Source organism: Phyllobates terribilis, unplaced genomic scaffold (assembly GCF_046119375.1).
Source record: "Phyllobates terribilis strain yellow unplaced genomic scaffold, ASM4611937v1 Scaffold_11__3_contigs__length_659146591, whole genome shotgun sequence".
NCBI classification, from domain to species: domain Eukaryota; kingdom Metazoa; phylum Chordata; class Amphibia; order Anura; family Dendrobatidae; genus Phyllobates; species Phyllobates terribilis.
Window position 1 is genome coordinate 408,378,549 of NW_027362771.1, and position 25,598 is coordinate 408,404,146.

A 25,598-nucleotide genomic window follows, 5' to 3' on the forward strand; every position below is an offset into this window, starting at 1 on the left:
CACTGTGTCTCTGTACAACAGTGCCAGAGATTCTTCCATGGCGATTCTGTGAGGAAGCCGAACCAGCTGTGTGTGAGCTGGAGGAAGAGGCTACAACACGAGCTGAAGAGGTGGTAGGTGGCGCTGTAGGTTGGCCTAGGTCTTCAGTGTGTTTTTGTAACTCCACCACGTGCTTGGTCCGCACATGTTTCCACATATTTGTGGTATTGAGGTTGCTGACACTTTTCCCTCTTTTCACCTTCTGATTACACAGCATGCATTTGACAAAGCAAATGTCATCTGCAACTGTGTCAAAAAAGGACCAGGCACTGCAAGTCTTGGGAGCGCCCGCTTTGGATTTTGGAAGAGCCATGCTCCTAATGGGTGCCGAAGTGGAGGCTACAGGCAACCAAGTCTGCCCCCTCCCTCTCCCTCCTTTTTGGGCTGTTCGGGGAATCTCTTCCTCAGAGCTGCTCCCACCACCTTCCTGTCCCTCACGCCATGATGGGTCAAGGACCTCATCATCTACACCACCCTCTTCAAACAACTGCTTCTCCTGGGTAGTCTCGACAGCACAGTACGCACCAGAAAGTGGCACCTGAGTCTCATCATCAGATGCGTACTGAGGTGTGCTGCTGACCATAGGCACTGGCCCACCCGCCTCTTCAGATTCAGAGAGACAAAACGGTTGTGCATCACTGCATACTACCTCTTCTTCAAATTCTCGAATTCTGCTTGGCTGGCCCCCTCTTTCCAAGCCAAGAGATTCAGAGAACCGAAGTAGAGATGGCTCCTGTCCAGGGCTCTCTGACTGCCTGGGCAATTTGGCAGGTGGTGAAGAGACAGATGGGTGCTCTTCAGTGCTCAGGACCTGAGAGGATCTGGAAATAATTGAAGTCGATGCGTTAGCTGCCATCCATCCGACAACGGCTTCAATTTGGTCCTCCCGCAGCAGTGGGGTACGGCTAGCTCCTACAAAGCTGCGCATAAAGGACTGTTCCCTGGTAAAACTGGGGGATGCTGAGTCACTGGTGCCCGCAGCAGGCACAGAATCCCCACGTCCTCTCCCTGCAGGCACAGAATCCTCACGTCCTCTCCCTGCAGAAACTCCACGCCCACATGCCTTACTCCCTGCCTTCTTCATCTTGGTAGACTGATAAAGATAGGCAGAAAAGTACTAAGGGCTTAGTGTGCTTATTCCTGAACAGCTGCTAACAGGTATAAGAAACACTAATTTTATAAAGTGTGGACTAGACTTTAATATGAGCTAATGTGGCCTACACAACTGTAAAGTGGAGTGTTTGGTGAACTTTATTTAGGTTTTTTTTGTCACAAAAAGACACTGGATGTGCCTAAAGATGTAATAACGATAGTAACACAAACTTTTTGTAGCTATTACAATGTAGGAAGGTAACCTATAATGCAATAGATGAGGCTACAAAAAATAGGCTAATACTAATCTGGCTGGGGCTGCAGGGCCCAATGCTGCAGAAAGGCTCCTCTAACTACTCCTATATAGTGTGTTTGGAACCAATTTAGCTGAATACGGATGGAACCACCACACTAATAGGAGAAATCAGGAAAAATTATGAATTGGCAAAAAAGGACAATGTATGAGGCAGTGACACACACTGAGTGCACTACAACCAGACGGGGTTGAAGCACACACTACAGGGTGAGTGCACTCACACACCAGACCTTGCAGACAGCGGTGAACAGTACAGATGCAGAGCACTGTGCACTAGCGCTGCAAGACCAAAAAAATTTCTCTATCTACTCCTATATAGTGTGTTTGGAACCAATTTAGCTGAATACGGATGGAACCACCACACTATTAGGAGATATCAGGAAAAATTATGAATTGGCAAAAAAGGACAATGTATGAGGCAGTGACACACACTGAGTGCACTACAACCAGACGTGGTTGAAGCACACACTACAGGGTGAGCTGCACTCACACACCAGACCTTGCAGACAGCGGTGAACAGTACAGATGCAGAGCACTGTGCACTAGTGCTGCAAGACCAAAAAAATTTCTCTATCTACTCCTATATAGTGTGTTTGGAACCAATTTAGCTGAATACGGATGGAACCACCACACTAATAGGAGATATCAGGAAAAATTATGAATTGGCAAAAAAGGACAATGTATGAGGCAGTGACACACACTGAGTGCACTACAACCAGACGTGGTTGAAGCACACACTACAGGGTGAGCTGCACTCACACACCAGACCTTGCAGACAGCGGTGAACAGTACAGATGCAGAGCACTGTGCACTAGCGCTGCAAGACCAAAAAAATTTCTCTATCTACTCCTATATAGTGTGTTTGGAACCAATTTAGCTGAATACGGATGGAACCACCACACTAATAGGAGATATCAGGAAAAATTATGAATTGGCAAAAAAGGACAATGTATGAGGCAGTGACACACACTGAGTGCACTACAACCAGACGTGGTTGAAGCACACACTACAGGGTGAGCTGCACTCACACACCAGACCTTGCAGACAGCGGTGAACAGTACAGATGCAGAGCACTATGCACTAGTGCTGCAAGACCAAAAAAATTTCTCTATCTACTCCTATATAGTGTGTTTGGAACCAATTTAGCTGAATACGGATGGAACCACCACACTAATAGGAGATATCAGGAAAAATTATGAATTGGCAAAAAAGGACAATGTATGAGGCAGTGACACACACTGAGTGCACTATAACCAGACGTGGTTGAAGCACACACTACAGGGTGAGCTGCACTCACACACACAGACCTTGCAGAAAGCGGTGAACAGCACAGAGAACTGTGCACTAGCACTGCAAGGCACAGCGATTTATAAAGTAGCTTGGGTAAAGCAGAATAGACCAAATAGGTAGCTAAAACTGTCCCTCAGAACAACAGCGTCCTATCCCTAACTGAATTCACAGCAGAGTGAGCTCAAAATGGCGGCGGCGGCTTTTATAGTGCATCATGACATCATTTCAGCAGCCAATCACAGCCATGCCATTAGTTAAGATGCCTACATGCCTAACAGGATGTGCCCACACTTCTTAGGATCCTCATTGGCTGAATAAAATGAAACTGGCTCATTGCATTATGGGAACTTCCGATTCCGGTATACGATATTGCTAAAGTATCGGAATTAAGTATCGGAATTCCGATACCGCGAATATCGGCCGATACCCGATATTTCAGTATCGGAATGCTCAACACTAGTCATGGGCTTTAAAGGGGTTAATGTTGTCCAAATCTGCTGATTTTAGAATGATGGACCTACCATACTGTAGTGGGGAAGAAAAAGATTAGGCATGTTTGATTTCGACATGCCCAATTCTTCTGCTCTTCTCACATGTGCTAAGCAAAAGAGCATATGTAGGGAAGGCTCTGGAGTAAAGCTCTTCTCTACATGAGAATTCAGCTGATGTCTATCAAAGGTGTATAGTAACCTTTATTCAGTTGCCAGCCAAACACTCATTGAACCAGCAGCCAAACTTCTCCATGAACATGCACACATGGTTCAACCGAGCACGCCTTTGCTTTTAATGGAGACACCTCTCTGGCAGCAGATTATTTCTAATGTGAGACATTAGACATGTTGAAATCTGTTCAGAATTGAAATAGAGTTGGGACATCCCATTGAAAAGCCGTCCCATGTAGCTGACTTATCAATACTATGTTTTAGCACTATAAAGGGATATACAGTGGGGAAAAAAAGTATTTAGTCAGCCACCAATTGTGCAAGTTCTCCCACTTAAAAAGATGAGAGAGGCCTGTAATTGACATCACAGGGAGACCTCAACTATAAGAGACAAAATGAGAAAACAAATCCTGAAAATCACATTGTCTGATTTGTAAATAATTTTTTTTTAAATTTTGGTGAAAAATAAGTATTTAGTAAATTACAAAAGATCATCTCAATACTTTTTTATATATCCTTTGTTGGCAATCACAGAGGTCAAACGTTTTCTGTAAGTCTTCACAAGGTTGGCACACACCGTTACTGGTATGTTGGCCCATTCCTCCATGCAGATCTTGTCTAGAGCAGTGATGTTTTGGGGCTGTCGCTGGGCAACACGGGCTTTCAACTCCCTCCAAAGGTTTTCTATAGGGTTTAGATTTGGAGACTGGCTAGGGCATTCCAGAACCTTGAAGTGCTTCTTATGAAGCCACTCCTTCATTGCCCTGGTAGTGTGCTTGGGATCATTGTCATGTTGTAAGACCCAGCCACGCTTCATCTTCAATGCCCTTGCTGATGGAAGGAGGTTTGTGCTCAAAATCTCATGATACATGGCCCCATTCATTCATTCATGTACACATATCAGTCATCCTGGTCCCTTGGCAGAGAAACAGCCCCAAAGCATGATGTTGCCACCCCCATGCTTCACAGTAGGTATGGTGTTCTTTGGATGCAACTCAGCATTCTTTCTCCCCCAAACATGGCGAGTTGTGTTTCTACCAAACAGTTCTACTTTGGTTTCATCTGACCTTATGACATTCTCTCAATACTCTTCTGTATCATCCAAATGCTCTCTAGGAAACTTCAGATGGGCCCGGACATGTAATGGCTTAAGCAGGGGGACACGTCTTGCACTTCAGGATCTGAGTCCCTGGCAGCGTAGTGTGTTACTGAGAGTAGCCTGTGTAACATTGGTCCCAGATCTCTGCAGATCATTCACTAGGTCCCCCCGTGTGGTTCTGCGATTTTTGCTCACTGTTCTTGAGATCATTTTGACCCCACAGGGTGAGATCTTGTTTGGAGCCCCAGATCGAGGGAGATTATCAGTGGTCATGTATGTCTTCCATTTTCAAATTATTGCTCCCACAGTTGATTTCGTTACACCAAGCTGCTTGCCTATTGCAGATTCAGTCTTTCCAGCCTGGTGCAGGGTTACAATTTTGTTTCTGGTGTCCTTTGACAGCTCTTTGGTCTTCATCATAGTGGAGTTTGGAGTGTGACTGTTTGAGATTGCTGACAGGTGTCTTTTACACTGATAACAAGTTCAAACAGGTGCCAGTACTACAGGTAATGAGTGGAAGACAGAGGAGCCTCTTAAAGAAGAAGTTACAGGTCTGTAAGAGCCAGAAATCTTGCTTGTTTGTAATTGACCAAATACTTATTTTCCACCAAAATTTGAAAAAAAATTCTTTCCAAATCAGACAATGTGATTTTCAGGATTTGTTTTCTCATTTCGTCTCTCATAGTTGAGGTCTACCTATGATGTCAATTACAGGCCTCTCTCATCTTTTTAAGTGGGAGAACTTGCACAATTGGTGGCTGACTAAATACTTTTTTTCCCCACTGTAGATCCTCTTTGGTCATAGACCCCCAGACACTCCCTTAATTCCTGAATGACCATTCTGCCCTTGTTGTAGAGTTGTCTTTTAGTAGGCCTAGTATTCCGTAGGCACAGCTTACCATCATGATAGTGAGCACACGAAATGTGGCGTTTGTTTTTGTCTATTTTACAGATTACTATAATGAAAAAAGTTTTTATAGGATAATTATTTTTATTTATTTACTACCAACCCGCGGTTATTCACTAAAATGTGATATAACATTATTTCAGCATTAATACTGATTAGAAAACTCCTAAATGTGTCACATTCTGGTAAACAAAAAAAATGAGTTTTAAAAGTCAAAAAAAATTGTTTCAAACCATAGAGATGATTGGTTAGTGTAAGCTCATCTACAAGAAAGAAGAAGCATCAAAGAGGGGATTCAGTGACAACAGCATCAAATACAAGCTATGGAGACTTGTACTTGCCATCAACTGTAGTCCTAGATTGATGTTATGTTATGGCCCAGAACACCAGGAACATACACCCCCCCCCCCAGAACAAAGTGATAAAGCTTTGGGCTTCATGCCCAGTCTTTTTCTCCCTGGCATCAAGTTTTGGGGGAGAGTAGGGAGACTCTCACGCACTTAAGACAGTAAGCTACTCCCATCAGAATCCGTTGATTAGCCCAACTTTAATTATATGGGGTCTTTTAAAGAGGTTGTCCAGCCTTAGGCTACAAGTCTGCAGTTATTCTATATAACTGCAGACTTGTGAATCCTCACATCCCACTATGCTCGCTGTGAGGATTCTCCAGCCCCGGGAGCTGGCGGTCATGAGACTGCAAGTATGTGATTTGCTTACTCTCGTCCACATTCCAACTAGACATGTCCAGGCCTTGCTCAATACACTTGAATTGAGCAAGGCTGCAAATCACATACTTGCCGTCAAATGCCCGTCGCTCTCGAAGCAGGCACTGGAGAATCCTGACAGCGAGCAGATCGTGAAATATGAGGATTCACAAGTCTGCAGTCACATGAGGCTGGACAACCCCTTTAATATTAAATTCTTCATATAATTTATCAAAAACTAAGGCTGGATTCACATATATTAGTTGTATTATGCTTGAGTCACACATAAGTGGAGCAAAATTTGCTGAGCATCCGTAGCCAGACAAAGCAAGCCAGAAACACAGTATATATCTTTTAGTTTTCCTCTGAGTATTACAAAGGGGAGTTGGGGAGGAAGAGATAAAGATAGTGAAAAGAACACAGCTAAAAGAATTATGGTATTCAATTTTGTAGAAAATTAGCTGAAAGACAGAATGAATGGTCAAACCATGATAACAAGTATAAATCCTATCTGTGTGTCCCTTTATAAATTGTACAAGTACATGCTTCATATTTAGGGCAATGCTGTATTCAGAACATAATTCATGAATAAGATGGTGATGAGGCAAGATGATAATGAACTCCTTGCCATCTTTTTGTATTCCTCACTTTTCTGTTTTATCTTTTTGTTTTTAGGTTCAGCATTTCAAATTTATCATCTTAACAAGGTAAGCATTAAATGAATATTCACCATCACTGCGTCAGCAAAGAACTTTTACATGATCCAGACTTATGTTCAGCTGCTAACAACCACTATGCTAAGTCTCATTTTACCCTTTATTATTCGGGTCTTCTGAAGTGTATTAAAATGCTTATTCTTTTCCTTGTGTTCCTTGAATGAAAATCTAGATAAAGAAATGAAAAGTAGTGGCCGGATACTCAGATCTCTGAGGGAAGAAAGACAGGTTTTGTCTTTGGTTTTTCCACTCTGATTAATCCTTTTATAAAAGTAAGAGTAGCTGTCTTCTGAAGCTGGATCACATGACACATGGCTTTGTCTACCACCTTCAATAAAGACAGTCCTTCCAGTTGAAAGAAACAACAGTTTGCATTGAACACACATATACCTTTACTGATTACAGTTATTTTAGACAGGTGATCTTCAGCTAATTTCTTTCCGATAACACGCAGGAGATTTACGTCTAACCAGCATGGTAGAAGGAGCTTGGAATAAATTGTTCTAAGGCGTTGTTTGCAGTCCAATGTTCACAAAGTCAAGGTAGAATATCGGAGTAGCATAATAGTAGATTATTAGGAACTGAATCTTAATTTGATGTCTTTAGTGGAAACTTTATAATCCCAATTTATGTTCAGATAACTTTACAAGGGCTGTTGCAGATCATCAGAATTCTTTGAGTCCAACCTACAACCCATGTCTAAGGAGGCCAGCCCATATTTAGTGTTAATTAAGCACCCTACAAAGAGCATGTCGAGTAAGAATCATACATATTTTTATTAAAGGGGTATTCTTATCTCTGACATTTATACCATATCGAAAAGATATGCCATAAATGTATGATACATGATGGTTCCACTTTAGGGTCCCTTAGAATTACATGGAGAGCCCTACATGCGGGGCCACCTCCCTATTATCAACAGTGCAAAATGGAACCCCAATACTGGTGGGACCCTCATCTATGAGATATTTATGGCATATTCTGTGGTTATGCCATAAATATGTGAGATGGGAATACCTTTTCATTTACTTGCATCTACAAGGTGAAAGACATTTTCTTCATACTTTAGGGTGTGCCAATATTCTTGTTTTTGTGATGTAATTTTCTTAAAAAAAATCATTAATGCTATCTCAGTGCTGTTGCAGTAAGATTCTAATTTCTGTAAGTGTATGACTATTTCCATCCAGAACTTTGTAATATATGTGACTGCCTCATAGGAGCATCATGTGTAGTTTGCTCATCTCTATTTCTTTGATATTTATTACAGAGGTACTAGTTGATCCTCATAATTAGAGATAAGTAGATTGATCTGTGAAAGATCGAGTTTGAGTTTAAATTTCCTGAAATTCATAGTTTCATGTAAATTCAAGCAGTTTGAAATTTGTCTCAGAACACTGAAAATAAAAATAGATTAATTATCCACAATATTGAAGCATCATTGAATGGGCAAATATCATTTTGCGTTTCCATGTTGGCTTCCCCATAATTCCCTGTTCCTATGACATACCTTGCACATCAGTGAACCATATCATCATAGAGCTGTGACATATCCCTCTCCCTTTCCCTATACTTTTACCTCCCCATCATGCTCCCTCTCTTCCTCCCTCTTCCTCTCCCTTTACTAACATTAATATTAGTCGTTCCAAATCAAATTTTGGGGGAAATTTGGCGAGCAGACTTTGAAAAGATTCACTCATGTCTACTAACAATCCATTTATAATATGCATCAGACATAAACCTACAATATAACATGCATTTAAAGTAAAGCACCATAGAAGAACCATGTCTATAGAGCCAGTAGGACAGTATAGAGACTTTATATCTACCATGTGCAATGGTACAGGCTTACTTGGGAGCTGCATGTATAGAATTATTTTTCCCTAGATAAAATGATTCATTTAAGAGCCACAAATATGTGGCATTTGATGGAAAATGCTACAATTTATAGGGGTGTACATAGAAATCATGGGGCCCCATAGCAAAAGTTCTAATTGCCCCTCCCAAAAAAAATAATAATAATTGTCGGGGTCACAGAAGAGAATATATCACAACTTTGCAGCCTTTACATAGTAATTTTTCTCCTGCTGAAGTCACAGATTCCTCTTTCATAGCCCCCATAAAGTATTATGCAAACAAAGTGCTTCCCCCACAACACATTATGATACCCCCATGGTGAATTCCTCCACATGCACAATATAATGACCCTACTATAACCCACCTCAACTTCCAAGGCAAAGTATGGTGACCCCCACATTGCTCTCCATGCACTACAATGAGCCTACATACAGTTTAATGAAGTAGAAAACTACTGCACTTCCTGTAAGGTGGTACACGAGTAGGGTCCCAAGCATTAAAAATATATTGAATAAGCTTGGCACTCAACTAATAATTATGCAAATCTTGAGTAATTTAATGATGGTACAAAGTAGTACAGTATAACAAATGTTTCGGTCTGCAAGGACCTTCATCAGTGTACCTGTGTCTTAAGGACAGTGGTGATTGAAGGCATATGTGTCTTTTTCAGAAACAGGTTGTTCAGGCATGTAATCAGTGAGAGAAGCCAGCATCCGGAACACGGTATCCACCACTAGTTCTCTTGCATGGATACCGTGTTCCGGATGCTGGCTTCTCCTCTCACTGATTACATGCCTGAACAACCTGTTTCTGAAAAAGACCCATATGCCTTCCCTCACCACTGTCCTTGAGACACGGATACACTGATGAAGGTCCTTGCAGACCGAAACGTTTGTTATACTGTACTACTTTGTACCATCATTAAATTACTCAAGATTTACATAATTATTAGTTGAGTGCCAAGCTTATTCAAATATAGTACACTCCCCATGGTCCTCCATAAAATATAGTGCACTCTTCATGGTCCTCCATATAATAAAATGCTCTACCCATGGTCCTTCATACAATATAATGCACCCCTGAAGGTCCTCCATACAATATAATGCACCCGAATGGTCCTGCATACAATATAATATATACCCCATCGTACCTCCATACAATATAATGCGCCCCCATGATCCTCCATAGAGTATATTGCACCCTCATGGTCCTCCACACAATATAATGCGCCCACCATAATCCTCCATACAGTATAATGCACCCCCATGATCCGCCACACAATATAATGCACCCCTTATGATCCTTCATAGAGTATAATGCGCCCCCATAGTACTCCATAAAGTATAATGCACCCCCATGCCCTCCACACAATATAATGAGCCCCCATGATCCTCCATACAGTAATATGCACTCCCATAGTCCTCCATACAGTAAAATGCACCCCTATGATCCTCCATACAGCATAATGCACCCACATGGTCCCCCATACAGTATTATGCACCCCCATGGTCCTCCATACAGTTTAATGCACCCCCATGGTCCTCCATAGAGTATAGTGCATCCCCATGGTCCTCCACAAAATATAATGCACCCCCCATGGTCCTCCACACAATATAATCCTACCTCAAATTCTCTCTTCCGAACCTGGATCTACTCATACCTTCCAACTGCACATTTAGCGTCTCCCACTCCCACACTACCTCCTCATCCCGCCCTCTCTCTGTTGGAGTCCATCAAGGCTCCGTCCTAGGAACCCTACTCTTCTCCATCTATACCCTTGGCCTGGGACAGCTCATAAAGTCCCATGTCTTCCAGTGCCACCTGTATGCTGTTGACACTCAGATCTACCTCTCTGGCCCAGTAGTCACCTCTCTGCAGTCAAGAATCCCAGGGTGTCTGTCAGCCATATCCTCCTTCTTCTCCTCTCGCTTCCTCAAACTCAATGTGGACAAATCTGAACTAATCATCTTTCCTCCATCTCACATATCTATCCCATCTGATCTATCTATCACAATAAATGACACCACGCTTTCTCATGTACCAGAAATCTGCTGCCTCGGTGTAACCCTGGACTCTGCTCTGTCCTTCAAACCACACATCCAAGCTCTCACCACCTCCTGTCACCTACAGCTCAAAAATATTTCCAGAATCCGTCCTTTCCTCAACCCTTAATCTACTAAACTGCTTGTGCATGCCATCGTCATCTCCCACCTTGACTACTGCAACATTCTCCTCTGTGGTCTACCTGCTAACACTCTTGCACCTCTCTAGTCTGTCCTTAAATCTGATGCCCAACTAGTTCATCTCTCTCCTCGCTACTCCTCTGTTAACCCCCTTTGCAAATCCCTTCACTGGCTCCAAATTGCCCAGCGTATCCAGTTCAAACTACTAACACTGACCTACAAAGCCATCCATAACCTTTCTCCTCCATACATCTCTGAACTAATCTCCTGATATATTCCATCACATAATCTCCGGTCCTCCCAAGACCACCTCCTCTCCTCCACACTTATTTCATTCCTCATGCTATCGCCTCCAAGACTTCTCTGGAATATCCCCCATCCTCTGGAATTCTGTGCCTCAACACGTCCGATTAGCCAAAACATTCGGATCCTTCAGGCGGAACCTGAAAACCCATCTCTTCAAAAGCAGCTTACAACCTGCAATGACCACGCTGCCGCCTCACCACCACCAGAGCTGCTGCAACCCCCCAACCTACTGTCTCCATTCCCATCATCCAGTAGAATGTAAGCCCGCAAGGGCAGGGTCCTCTTCCTTCTGTACCTGTCTATAACTGTTAGTTCATTTAATATAAGTGATATCTGTATTTGGTATGTAACCCCTTCTCATGTACAGCACCATGGAATCAATGATGCTATATAAATAAATAATAATAATAATAATGCACCCCAATGGTCCTCTATACAAGTATAATGCACCCCCAAAAGCCTCCATATAGTATAATGTACCCCCATGGTCCTCCACACAATATAATGCACACCCATGGTCCTCCACAGAATATAATGCACCCCCATGGTCCTCCATACAGCAGTATGCACCTTTATGATCCTCCATAAAGTATAATGCACCCCCACGGTCCTCCATGCAGGATAATGCACCCCATGGTCCTTCAAACAGTATAATGCACTCCCATGGTCCTATATACAGTATTATGCACCCGTAGAGTCCTCCATACAGTTTAATGTACCCCCATGGTCCTCCATTCAGTATAATGCACCTGTATGGTCCTCCATACAGTATAATGCACCCCTATGGTCCTCCATAAAGCATAATACACCCCCCATGGTTCTCCACACAATAAAATGCACCCCCATGGTCCTCCATACAGCATAATGCACCCCCATGGTCCTCCACACAATATAATGCACCTCCTTACAGCATAATGCAACCCCATGGTCTTCCACACAATATAATGCACCCCCAAGATCCTCCACACAATATAATGCACTTCCCCATCATCCTCCACACAATATAATATACCCCCCAAATTGTATTATGACCACGAGTCACTGATTTTAATAAAATAAACACAGTACTCATCTCTCCTGGTTCCATCCGATGCTCATGGCTCCTCAGCATGCAATGTAAAGCGCCAGACATCTCAGAGCAGCGGACACCCTGTAATGACGTCATCGCGACCACTGCTGTGACATGTCAGATGTCGACAAAGAGTGATTGGGGTGGAAGTGTCTGCTGACGCTCCCTCCTCCATCATCATTGCACACACTGGGCCCCCCCTCCAGCCATCAGTGATGATGGATGAGGGACCGTCAGCAGATGCTTCCACCCTCAACATTCTGTGCAGGCGGCCGGGCACTAACAGGCAGAGACGGGGCCCAGTGCGGGAAGGGTCCTGTGCGATGAGGGCCCACTGTGGTCTCCCCAGGTGCATGGGCCCCATGGCAGTGGCCTGCAGCCATTGGCGTTACACAAGTGGCCACGTGTAATCCAAAAAATCCATATTATGATAGGCATAAAGATGTACAATCTTGGCCTTTTGTACCTCTATGGCAGCCCTAATTAGGATCCAAACAATGCGGACTCATAATACAGCCATGTGCATGAGTGCGAAGATCGAAATTATGCTTAATGAAAACAAATTACGATCCAACATGGTGGCTGCTTGCATTGGTCATTCATAACCCAAGTCTACGTGTCAGTTCACTGTAGGATTAGTAATCTAGACTCTTCCTAGTCTTTTATAAGCCATCATGGATCAGACACCTGATCTTGTTATCTCCCAGCGTCTGTTCTACTATTACATTCTGAAAACTACTTAGGGCCACAAGGAAGAATAATATAAAGATATTTGAACATGCGTTGTCTTATCATACAAACAAAGCAAGGATTGGAAGGTGAAAAATTGTATCATCACAAATATTAGGTGCATGACCCCATAATAGCCCCACAGTTTATACAGAAGCCTATCTGTCAGAAACACTGTATTGCTCTGCACTCTTGTTATCTCACTAAACCACATAGCAGTACATCTGTGTGGATTAATGCTTTTCAATGAGTAAAGCAGCTTTAGATTAACAAGTCTCTTTGGCAACATCTATATTTTTTGATTTAGGAAACATAATAAGTGTGCGCCAAAAGCCAAAGCAACAAGAACAAAAAAGAATAACCAGGAAATATAAATCAGTAAAAATCAATGAGTGTAGCTGTGTAGAACGTTGTGTTGTATGTGCCGTTATCGAGGACTCTAATAACCAAGCTAGCTAATTAACTCAGCAAAGGACACATAATCTTTGTCACATAGGTTTCTGAACTACGTTGCTATATAACTGTGTTTTTAGAGATTTTCGTTGCCATAGTTTAATTCCTTGAAGAAATAGATAGCATGTGTCGAGGATTATAGATTAGAGAATATGAAAATCCTATTAAATCTTTAAAAAAGAAATGAAGGTTTTCCTCTGAGTTGTCATTTGCAGTAGACCCTTAAAATAAATAATATGACTCTTTGTAGAATTATGGGGATATTTGTTTCTGTATAAATGTAATATTTAAGGCAGCAGCTGCACCACATCAATATTATTGTCTGCCTTCACTGACTATTTCCATGCCGGGTTACAGCTCTTTGAGGAGTGAACGCATTGTATAAATGTTCATTATTGGTCCAGAAATTGCAGAAAACATTGTGATATCATCAGAAATTTACAAGGTTTAATGAGTAGCACAAAAAACATCAATATAAAGAGATGCACTTCAATCCTATTTACATATTAATCACCGTACATACATACATTGTGCCTATTTAGGGCTGAAAACAAAATGTTCATCTGAAACTGAGTTAGATTTTAATCAATTTATTGTCCTCTGACCTGCATCCATTGTTCATGAATATAGATTAACATCCACTGTATATAATTGTACATAAGTCTATTTATGGTCTTTTTCATACTGTATCAAAGCTATATTGTCTTATTGTTATGTACAACATAATTAGGAAGAATACATTTTTGTTGTATTTTACAAATATTAAGCACTTATATTTATAAGATGCTTATTAGAGGTGGTAGCATTTGTAACCAAGAGGATTTTGTATGGGATGTAAGCATTGGATGTCATGTTAGGGTTCGACTGGTGGGGTCGATTCACTAAGCCACAGGTCAGGGTGAATATACGGACCAAAGGTAAGGGCACAGTTGGCAGGACTTAAGCCCCCGTCTCACATAGCGATATCGCTAGCGATATCGCTGCTGAGTCACGGTTTTGGTGACTCACCAGCGACCTCACCAGCGATGTCGCTGTGTGTGACACTTTGCAACGATCAGGCCCCTGCTGTGAGGTCGCTGATCGTTGCAAAGTGTCCTGGACCATTTTTTGGTCGTTGCTCTCCTGCTGGTCAGCACACATCGCTGTGTGTCACCAGCGGGACCAACGATCTGGCTGGTAACTATGGTAAACATCGGGTTACTAGGGGCACTCGCGCACTTAGTAACCCGCTGTTTACCATGGATACCACTCTGCTACGGTGCACGGAGGCTCCCGCGCACCATAGCAGAGTGGTATCCATGGTAAACAGCGGGTTACTAGATGCACACGCGCACTTAGTAACCCGATGTTTACCATAGTTACCAGCCTGCTCCTGCTTGCAGCAGGCTGGTAACGGGAGCAGGACATCGTGGAACGATTCTTTCCACGATATCGCTGCTCCCCTGATCGCTGGTGAGCCTGCCTGTTTGACAGCTCACCAGCGATGTATTAGCGATGCAGCAACGATCCCTGACAGGTCGTATCGTTGTCGGGATCGCTGCTGCATCGCTTAGTGTGACGGGGCCCTTACACATGAAACAGTAAAGTCAAGGACAATGGGTTTAGCAGGATGGCACACAGACAAGAAAAGCAGGACACATAAGAAGACACAGAGTCAGGGGTGTAGACAAACACAGGAACTGAAGATGTATAATCACTAGTGTTGAGCGAGCACTAAAATGCTCGGGTGCTCGAAGCTCGGGCCGAGCTCGCCGTGATACTCGGGTGCTCGACCCGAGCAACGAGCCCAATGTTAGTATATGGGAGACCCGAGCATTTTTGCGGCGGCACCCCCGGCAGTCTTTTAAAAGCCTAACAAGTGCCCAAAATGATAGTGACAGTGCTCAAACGACATGGAGACAGTATGAGGATCACCCCAGGAAGCATTTCTGACCCCCCAGGTCACTGCTGTCAACAACGTGGTCAGAGGTATTAAGCCACTTTTAAGGGCTCACAATAAAATGTTCAAAAACGAAACTGAAACTGCTTTCCTGTGAAATATGTTAAGGAAGTTCCTTTCCAGGGTAAAGACTTGTGTATAAGGTAAAATAAATAACCCCCAAAACAATACTCCTCCACACCTTGGGCTATGTTCACAAGTAGCATTTTTATGAGTTTTTGCACTTTTGTATTGCTTTCAACCGTGACAAATGCATTCACCGGGAAATGTCATTTTAACATTTTACAACCTTATCTGGCCATGTGCTGTGTGACACATGCATACAGTGCTGAAAAGACATGGAAACAGCATGGGGATGACCCCTGGAAGCATCTCTGACACCCAGGTCACTGCCTAAAAGTGTGCCCATCAGATGTCATCCTTGCCGCATCAGAAGATGCAGACTTGCAACTATCCCCGTGCAAGTCCTTGTCCCAGAGCAGTGTTTAATTGTACCTCCCCCATTCCTTGCAATGCAAGCGCAAGTATGCAGCCTGCCACCCACCCACCCCCAGGCTGCAATACCATACTGCTTGCTTGCACTTGAAATTGGGCCTTTTAGGCATGTGGAGGTGGAATCTGGCCACCACGTCATGGCTGCGTTGGGGGCCGGGTGTCCATACTCGGTCCTCAGCCGCCAGGGGGCGGCCGGGTGTCCATACTCGGTCCCCAGCCGCCCCTCGGCTGGGTGTCCACACACGGTCCCCAGCCGCCTGGGGGCGGCCTGGTGTCCATAAACGGTTCCCAGCCGCTCATATTTCTCCTGTCACCTTCCCACACACTTTTCTTAGCCTGGCCTGCTTTAGGGCAGCATTGGACGAGCCCACCAGAGAACCAGACTCCTCCGGTAGGCCCTGGCTTCTCCATCAGGGGAGTTGAGAGTGCCAAGGTGAGGAGCATGATGATGATGATAGAAGTTAGCATCTGCTTTGTTTTCTTGGAATGCAAGAACATGTATGTAGTAGCGGTTAGGCCTGAGGTGATCAGAGTTTTGGCGCATATCCTACCTCCTCCGAGGATTGATGGATGTTTTCCTGCTACTATCCCAGTTCTATGACTCCCGTTAAAACAAAGCTTCAGGTGATAAATTATGGATGAGGTGGTGTCAAAGGAGAAAGAGCAGGAGGAACAGGGACCATTCACATCAATATCAGGCCAGTCAACCACATATGTCTTGTAGGATATGTTTCTGTAACAAAAGGAGCGGTTCGGCTACACAGTTATAGGGCATACAGTGAGTGCAATGCATGCCAAAAATTTTGAGGCACTCCAATGCCCCTTGGAAATGACATGGAGGTCAGCGGGCCTTAACTAATCCGTTTTTTCCATTTATAGCAACTGGGTCTCCTGTACACTGTTGGCCTAAGCAGTGAATGGAAGGCTTTCCAAAAATTATGAGGAACTGCAATGCCCCTTCAAACAGACGTGCATTACAGCATACTAAAAACCTTCTACCCATTATTGGGGATCTACCTTAGTTTTCGCCTTTGCATTGAAAAGCAAAAGCTGACTAAAATTAGGAGGAAATGCAATGCCCGTTGGAAGAGTCGTGGAGGTTAGAGGTAATTAAAAACAACATTTCAATGCCCCTTAGAAGAGCTGTGGAGTTCAGAGTGGCTTAATAAGACACTTTTAATGCCCCTTTGAAGAGAAGTGGAGGTCACAGTAGCTTAACAAGACGCTTTTAATGCCCCTCAGAACAGACGTGGAGGTCCCAGTAGCTTAACAAGATGGTTTTAATGCCCCTTCGAAAAGTGGTGGAGGTCACAGTAGCTTAACAAGACGGTATTTTCAACAGATATATTTGTGTCTGAAAAATCAGGGAGACACTATTAGTTTTTTTTTACGGCAAAAAATGCCAAAAGCAGGATAATAGAGATTTTTTACCGTGGAACAGTAAAACCACACTTCTGTCTCTATGGCCTACACCAGACTATTTTCAACAGATATATTTGTGTCTGAACTGTCATATGCTTTGTTTTCTTGGAATGCAAGCGCATGTACAGTACAGACCAAAAGTTTGGACACACCTTCTCATTTAAAGATTTTTCTGTATTTTCATGACTATGAAAATTGTACATTCACACTGAAGGCATCAAAACTATGAATTAACACATGTGGAATTATATACTTAACAAAAAAGTGTGAAACAACTGAAAATATGTCTTATATTCTAGGTTCTTCAAAGTAGCCACCTTTTGCTTTGATGACGGCTTTGCACACTCTTGGCATTCTCTTGATGAGCTTCAAGAGGTAGTCACTGGAAATGGTCTTCCAACAATCTTGAAGGAGTTCCCAGAGATGCTTAGCACTTGTTGGCCCTTTTGCCTTCACTCTGCGGTCCAGCTAACCCCAAATCATCTCGATTGGGTTCAGGTCTGGTGACTGTGGAGGCCAGGTCATCTGGCGTAGCACCCATTGTCCTGTTGAAAAATAAATGATGGTCCAACTAAACGCAAACCGGATGGAATAGCATGCCAATGCAAGATGCTGTAGTAGCCATGCTGGTTCAGTATGCCTTCAATTTTGAATAAATCCCCAACAGTGTCACCAGAAAAGCACCCCCACACCATCACACCTCCTCCTCCATGCTTCACGGTGGGAACCAGGCATGTAGAGTCCATCCGTTCATCTTTTCTGCGTCGCACAAAGACACGGTGGTTGGAACAAAAGATCTCAAATTTGGACTCATCAGACCAAAGCACAGATTTCCACTGGTCTAATGTCCATTCTTTGTGTTCATTAGCCCAAACAAGTCTCTTCTGCTTGTTGCCTGTCCTTAACAGTGGTTTCCTAGCAGCTATTTTACCATGAAGGCCTGCTGCACAAAGTCTCCTCTTAACAGTTGTTGTACAGATGTGTCTGCTGCTAGAACTCTGTGTGGCATTGACCTGGTCTCTAATCTGAGCTGCTGTTAACCTGCGATTTCTGAGGCTGTTGACTCGGATAAACTTATCCTCAGAAGCAGAGGTGACTCTTGGTCTACCTTTCCTGGGGCGGTCCTCACGTGAGCCAGTTTCTTTGTAGAGCTTGATGGGTTTTGCAACTGCACTTGGGGACACTTTCAAAGTTTGCCCAATTTTTCGGACTGACTGACCTTCATTTCTTAAAGTAATGATGGCCACTCGTTTTTCTTTACTTAGCTGTTTTTTTCTTGCCATAATACAAAGTCTAACAGTCTATTCAGTAGGACTATCAGCTGTGTATCCACCAGACTTCTGCACAACACAACTGATGGTCCCAACCCCATTTATAAGGCAAGAAATCCCACTTATTAAACCTGACAGGGCACACCTGTCAAGTGAAAACCATTTCTGGTGACTACCTCTTGAAGCTCATCAAGAGAATGCCAAGAGTGTGCAAAGCAGTCATCAAAGCAAAAGGTGGCTACTTTGAAGAACCTAGAATATAAGACATATTTTCAGTTGTTTCACACTTTTTTATTAAGTATATAATTCCACATGTGTTAATTCATAGCTTTGATGCCTTCAGTGTGAATGTACAATTTTCAAAGTCATGAAAATCCAGAAAAATCATTAAATGAGAAGATGTGTCCAAACTTTTGGTCTGTACTGTATGTAGTAGCGGCTAGGCCTGAGGTGATCAGAGTTTTGTCGCATATCCTACCTCCTCCGAGGATTGCTGGATGTTTTCCTGCTACTATCCCAGTTCTATGACTCCCGTTAAAACAAAGCTTCAGGTGATAAATGATGGATGAGGTGGTGTCAAAGGAGAAAGAGCAGGAGGAACAGGGACCATTCACATCAATATCAGGCCAGTCAACCACATATGTCTTGTAGGATATGTTTCTGTAACAAAAGGAGCCGTTCGGCTACACAGTTATAGGGCATACAGTGAGTGCAATGCCTACCAAAAATTTTGAGGCACTCCAATGCCCCTTGGAAATGACATGGAGGTCAGAGGGCCTTAACTAATCCGTTTTTTCCATTTATAGCAGCTGGGTCTCCTGTACACTGTTGGCCTAAGCAGTGAATGGAAGGCTTTCCAAAAATTATGAGGAACTGCAATGCCCCTTGAAACAGACGTGCATTACAGCATACTAAAAACCTTCTACCCATTATTGGGGATCTACCTTAGTTTTCGCCTTTGCATTGAAAAGCAAAAGCTGACTAAAATTAGGAGGAAATGCAATGCCCGTTGGAAGAGTCGTGGAGGTTAGAGGTAATTAAAAACAACATTTCAATGCCCCTTAGAAGAGCTGTGGAGTTCAGAGTGGCTTAATAAGACACTTTTAATGCCCCTTTGAAGAGAAGTGGAGGTCACAGTAGCTTAACAAGACTGTTTTAATGCCCGTCGGAAGAGACGTGGGGGTCCTAGTAGCTTAACAAGACGCTTTTAATGCCCCTCAGAAGAGACGTGGAGGTCCCAGTAGCTTAACAAGACGGGTTTAATGCCCCTCGGAAAAGTGGTGGAGGTCGCAGTAGCTTAACAAGATGCTTTTAATGCCCCTCAGAAGAGACGTGGAGGTCCCAGTAGCTTAACAAGATGGCTTTAATGCCCCTTCGAAATGTGGTGGAGGTCACAGTAGCTTAACAAGACGGTATTTTCAACAGATATATTTGTGTCTGAAAAATCAGGGAGACACTATTAGTTTTTTTTTTACGGCAAAAAATGCCAAAAGCAGGATAATAGAGATTTTTTACCGTGGAACAGTAAAACCACACTTCTGTCTCTATGGCCTACACCAGACTATTTTCAACAGATATATTTGTGTCTGAACTGTCACAGACACACATTTATTTTTTTTTTTTGGGGGGGGGGGGACACCAAAAGGTTAATAAGACGGGTATTTGTACAGTGTGAAGGAGGAAAAAAAAAAGAGGATTTAGATGAAAAAAAAGGATTTTTCCTGGCCCCCGAGACCTGGAGCTAAGTCCAGCAATTTCACCAACAGGAGCACACAGGACTGTAATGCAGAATTTGCTGGTATAACCACTGCGTCTCCTATACAGCCTGCCTGCCTGATATCTGGGATGGATATTAGTCCTGAGAAGGACTGTTTGTTTGATCTGGCAGCCTTTACAGACCCTACACTAACTATTTTGCACTATATATCTCTCCCTAAATCAGCAGCGCTGTCCGTACACTGTCTGATCCCAGCCATCTGTGTCCAAGATGGTGGCGCCCGGTTTTAAGTACTCGAGGTGACGCTCTGCAGCCAGCCAATCAATGTAATGCCCACAACCAACATGACTGCGGCATTACAGTGACTGGCTGGCAATCCCTGCATGTTCATTGGCTCTGTAAAGAGCACCAAACATGCAGAGCGGAGACCCGAGCTCCCACCCGAGTAACCCGGAAATACTCGGTGCTCGCCGAACATCCCGAGTAGCGTGATGCTCGGGCAAGTACCGAGCAGTGTCGAGCATGCTCGCTCAACACTAATAATCACCAGTCAATGAATTGCTGCAGCATTTGGACTGTGAAGAAGTCCAGAGAAGAGTTTGCTACACTTACAGGAGATGAAGGGTTAATTAGCACATAAATGGTTAGCTACTGGCAGCAGAGATGAAGAGTTAAGCTTGTTTATAGAACAGTTACACTCAGAACCAACAACGTTGGCCATACATACAAGTCCAAAGAGGAGTCTGTGATGCTTTCAGTAGATGAAGGGTTAAATAGCAGGTCTGAGCCAGGAAATTGATGAAGGTTGTAACAACCACAGGAGTTTGCAGAGAAGATAGCAAGCTTTGGAAAACTGATGAAGCAACCTCCAAAGCATACAAAAACTGGAATCACTGGCGTTTGGCAAACATCCTGTGAAACCAGGTGTGGACCCCAACCAAAGAATGCAGACATGCAGTCATTTGATTAATTATACTTCTACTGCAATACCAGAGTATTTCTGTATATAGAGGTATCATGGTCCTCCTATGGAATGCAGCCTATAGCTGAGCTTTATTGGAGGACCAGGATGGCAGTTACAGGGGTCTTCAGCAGACCACCATCTGCCATAGTGGTTAATGTGTTTTCGCGATCACGTCTCGCCAATGGAAGCAGATGAACAAGTGCACTGGCACTGTCATTTAGATACAGAGATTAATATTGGTGGTTAAACTACAGTGATTGGAGTGCGCTGAGATCGGAACCGGTGTCTGCCTGGTACGAAGCAGGATCAGCACCTCAGATTTTTTCATACATTCCTTATTGACTTATGATGAAATGATGAAAATGTACTTCATAGGATGTTAAGAAGTTAACATTTCTAACAAAAAGAAATTTGCAACTTTAAACTTATGGGACATCACATATTGAAAAAAAACTGTACTTGACAAAAAAAAGAATAGTTAAATGTTATGCCATGGTACTCTTACTTTGAAATTGAAGTAAAGCTGTCAAAAGATGAGTTTCCTAATAACTGGGCTATGAACAATTATAATTAAGGAAGGTTTTTCTGGGGACAGATAAAAAAAAAAGTTGATCATACTTAATAAATTATGAAATATTTAGCTATTAGACTTTTTTTCCAGCCAGGATCTAAAAGTGCAATGTGTGGGGTAAGATATGGAGGGTAATTGCAGCGCGTATCTGGAGTGACATACAGGTAGGCTTTCGGTGGTTTATGGCACAGAGATACCCCATATGCTTTTTGTGTCCCCAATGTTATAAAGAAAGGGGTAACCTTTATTTATCTGAAAGAAAAGTTCAGTAGTCCTAAACCTTGAAGTTATATACTTTTCCTATGACATTTTCAGCGCTTAAGTCTAAAATGTCCCAAAATAGCATTCTCATTATTTTCCCATTTCCTAAAAAAGGTTATTTTACAAGAACTAAAAATATAACATGGGAAAATGGTCTCTTTGTATTTAGCCTGTGTGTTAAGTACAGGCTAAATATTATTATCTTAGCAGTATTTTACCTATGCATGTTAGTCGTGGTTTTCAGCTAGATGTTTACATTAATGTAAGGAATAAGTCCCACAGGATTTGTCCATACCTTTGGCTAAATAGAGAAGTATACCAGCCGCACCCAGACTCAACCACAGTTTGTTCGCTCTATTTGCCACTCCCAATGTTTTGTGGCCTCCCCAAATAAAACAAACAAAAAAAAACAACAAAGCTGTTTTGCAGAGTACCCCCACAGAGGCTGTTTTGAGACAGGTGCAAAATATACACACAGAGGCTTTTTTCAGAGTACTCCCACAGAGATAAGTGCAGAGTACACACACAGAGGCTTTTTTGTAGAGTACTCCCACAGAGATGGGTGCAGATTACACACACAGAGGCTTTTTTGCAGAGTACTCCCACAGAGATGAGTGCAGAGTACACACACACAGGCTTTTTTGCAGGGTACCCCCACAGAAACGGGTGAAGAGTACACACATAAAGGCTTTTTTGCAGAATACCCTCACAAAGATGGGTGCAGAGTACACACACAGAGACTGTTTTGCAGAATACACACGCAGAACCTAACACTGTCCCTCACTCGAGCTGCGTCCTGTCCAAATGCTAATCATAGCAGAATAGTGGCGCCATCCATGATCCGGCGGTTATACAGTCCAGGGCACGTGGTGCGCCGGCCAATCACAGCCATGCAGCCTTTCAACAAACTTTATTCGGCATCCGAACAATAAAAGGGTCTTCCGCGAAAAGTCTGTGTTCGAAGTTCACAATCGGACACTAGGTGTCCCATACGAAACCCGAACTTTACAGTTCAGGTTCGTTCATTCATAATCTTTAATCTTTCAGCTGTTCTAAATCTTCTCCGTCTATAAACCATAACTTTTCCTGTAAATTAGAATTATTTTCTAATATTTATTCTGAAACTTATTTATTAAAAACAAATCACACACATAAATGATTTATCATCAAAATCAACATTTCAAAATTCACTAAGAGAATGGGCAATTATACCAGATTGTAACAAGAAAGTAAAAAAATCACACAAATCTATTGATTTTTCACATTCCTACAGTGCAATGATGACCGATGTAAATGAACCCTGCAACAGTATTTACATGTTATCCACGTTGTACAACTGTTGGGGTCTGGGGTGACAATTGCTACAGTAAAGTACCAAACAGCATGTCTGTCCCAGGTGTTACTCTGCCTATTGCCAGGTTAGTTCACATGCAGAAAGCCACCACAAGGCAAAGGGCTGACTTAAATTAATATGATAACAAGGTATAAAGTTATAATTCGTCCAGCGGGTATAGGTTATGCATAACGTACATGAGTTATTCCATTAATTCACCATATTCTGCAAAAAAATCATTAACTCAATCATAAGTCAATAAGGAATGTATGAATTTAGTCCTAAACTAGGACAACACTGTCAAATTTGGTTGCTTATGAGTCAAAACAAAAGTAAATAATAATGAAACCAGTTAGTCACATGTCCCTGCTCAAGAATCTGACTCTTTATCCTCCTCCTGCTGCGGCCATTTCCCTCTGCTTTTGTGCATGTTGGGTTATTATGGCAACTTAACAAAGAGCTTTTATGTAATTCCTTAAAGCCTTATATGCCAATTCATAGGATGACATGCCACCTGAGTATTCAGAAAGTTAGAGTTCTCCCCACTGCTACCTCGCTGGGCTCCACTATCGGCCACTGAAGTACATACTAAATAATTCAGTTCTGCTATAATCTCTGGGATTTTCTAAAACGGCTGGCCTCTTCTTCAATCACCAAGTTTCCTGACAAACTCAGTTTTGCTGCACCAGCTAGACTTTGCTTCATTTGCTAAGTGTCTTTTGATATACCCTTTTCTGCTGTGCAGCTGGACTTTGCTATACAGTCACAAGCTAGTCTCCTGACATACCCAGCTCTGCTACTCCACTGGGCTCTGCAATATCATTCTACTCTTTTCCATCTCCACAAAGTCAGACATTGTTGCATTTGCAATCCTGCGCACATGCATGAGCAAATGCATACTGTTATAAAAAAAATGCAAAGAAATGATGATAAGACTGTCTTCATTTAGATGAAAGAACTAAACTTCAAGAACTATATACACATGCTGTACATGATTTACACAATGACATAGTTTATAAATGCAGCCGTGTAATTTGGCCTATAAAAACTTGAGCAAAGTTACATTTTAAGCCATATTTTGCTGTTAGCATAAAACACATTTAATGTGTTCTATCCCTGATCACATTACAGAAATCTTTTTTTTTTGGTCCTGTGCCTGGAGGAATGTAACAAATGTATTATAAATAACGCAATCACATCAGAGAACTGCGGGGATGTTGCTACAGCAACAGCATTCAGAATTTGCCCCATAAAAGCCTCGAGTGCATTAAATAAATCATTTTAACTATATTCCAGTTATATTACCTTAAAATAATTAATTTTTAGGTTACCAAATACAGTTAATATGATGTAGTATTGTAGGTCTTGAGGCCTTCATAGTGAAAATATATTACTTGCGAAGTACAAGCTACACATTCATTTCTTTCTGTTTTCTTTTCTGAACTTAAAGTTATCACTGGAACAGGCCATGTAAATTGAGGGTAAAGGTTTGAGCTGTCCAAATTATCAATCAGAAGACAGAACCTCAAATTTCTACTTACCCTTGGGCAAAGTCTACATGGAATGAATGTTTTTAGCCAAAGTAAGTGTATGTGCAGACAGAGTTTTTTTATGCATTTTTTAAGTGGAAACCGCATTAGGAAATGCTCGTTCTTTGAAGAAACATCTCAATTTATTCAGTTTAGAGTATGAGCGCCAGGCACAGAAATTTCCCCACTTACACGCTTTGCCATGATATCATTGAGGTTATTAATGTTTGTTTGGGGTTGTTGTGCAATATTGAATGCACTTGGGCATGGACATCATCAAGATCAGCTGCTGACAGCTCCTTTTGTAACTGCCGACCAATGATGTCCCATATGTGCTCGATGGGAGACAAGTCTGGAGACACTGCCATGAGCAACATGTGGCCTGGCCTTGTCATGTTGAAAAATGGCTCCTGGGACATTTTGGAAACATAGCCTTGATGCTCCTATTTGGATGTTTGGAAAATGTGTTTATATTTTTTCATCATTTGCATATCATTAACATGTCTATAAATTCTGTGATTTTTAATATAATTACACAATTTTTCCTTCTTGGTGCTGCAACTCCAATATTGAGGATTGCATGAGCCACAAAGTGGATAATGAATAAGGATAGTCTTTCAAGCATATTTAAAGTGATTTTTCGTTGATTTTTGGAGCAGCCTAATGTCTTTTTCATG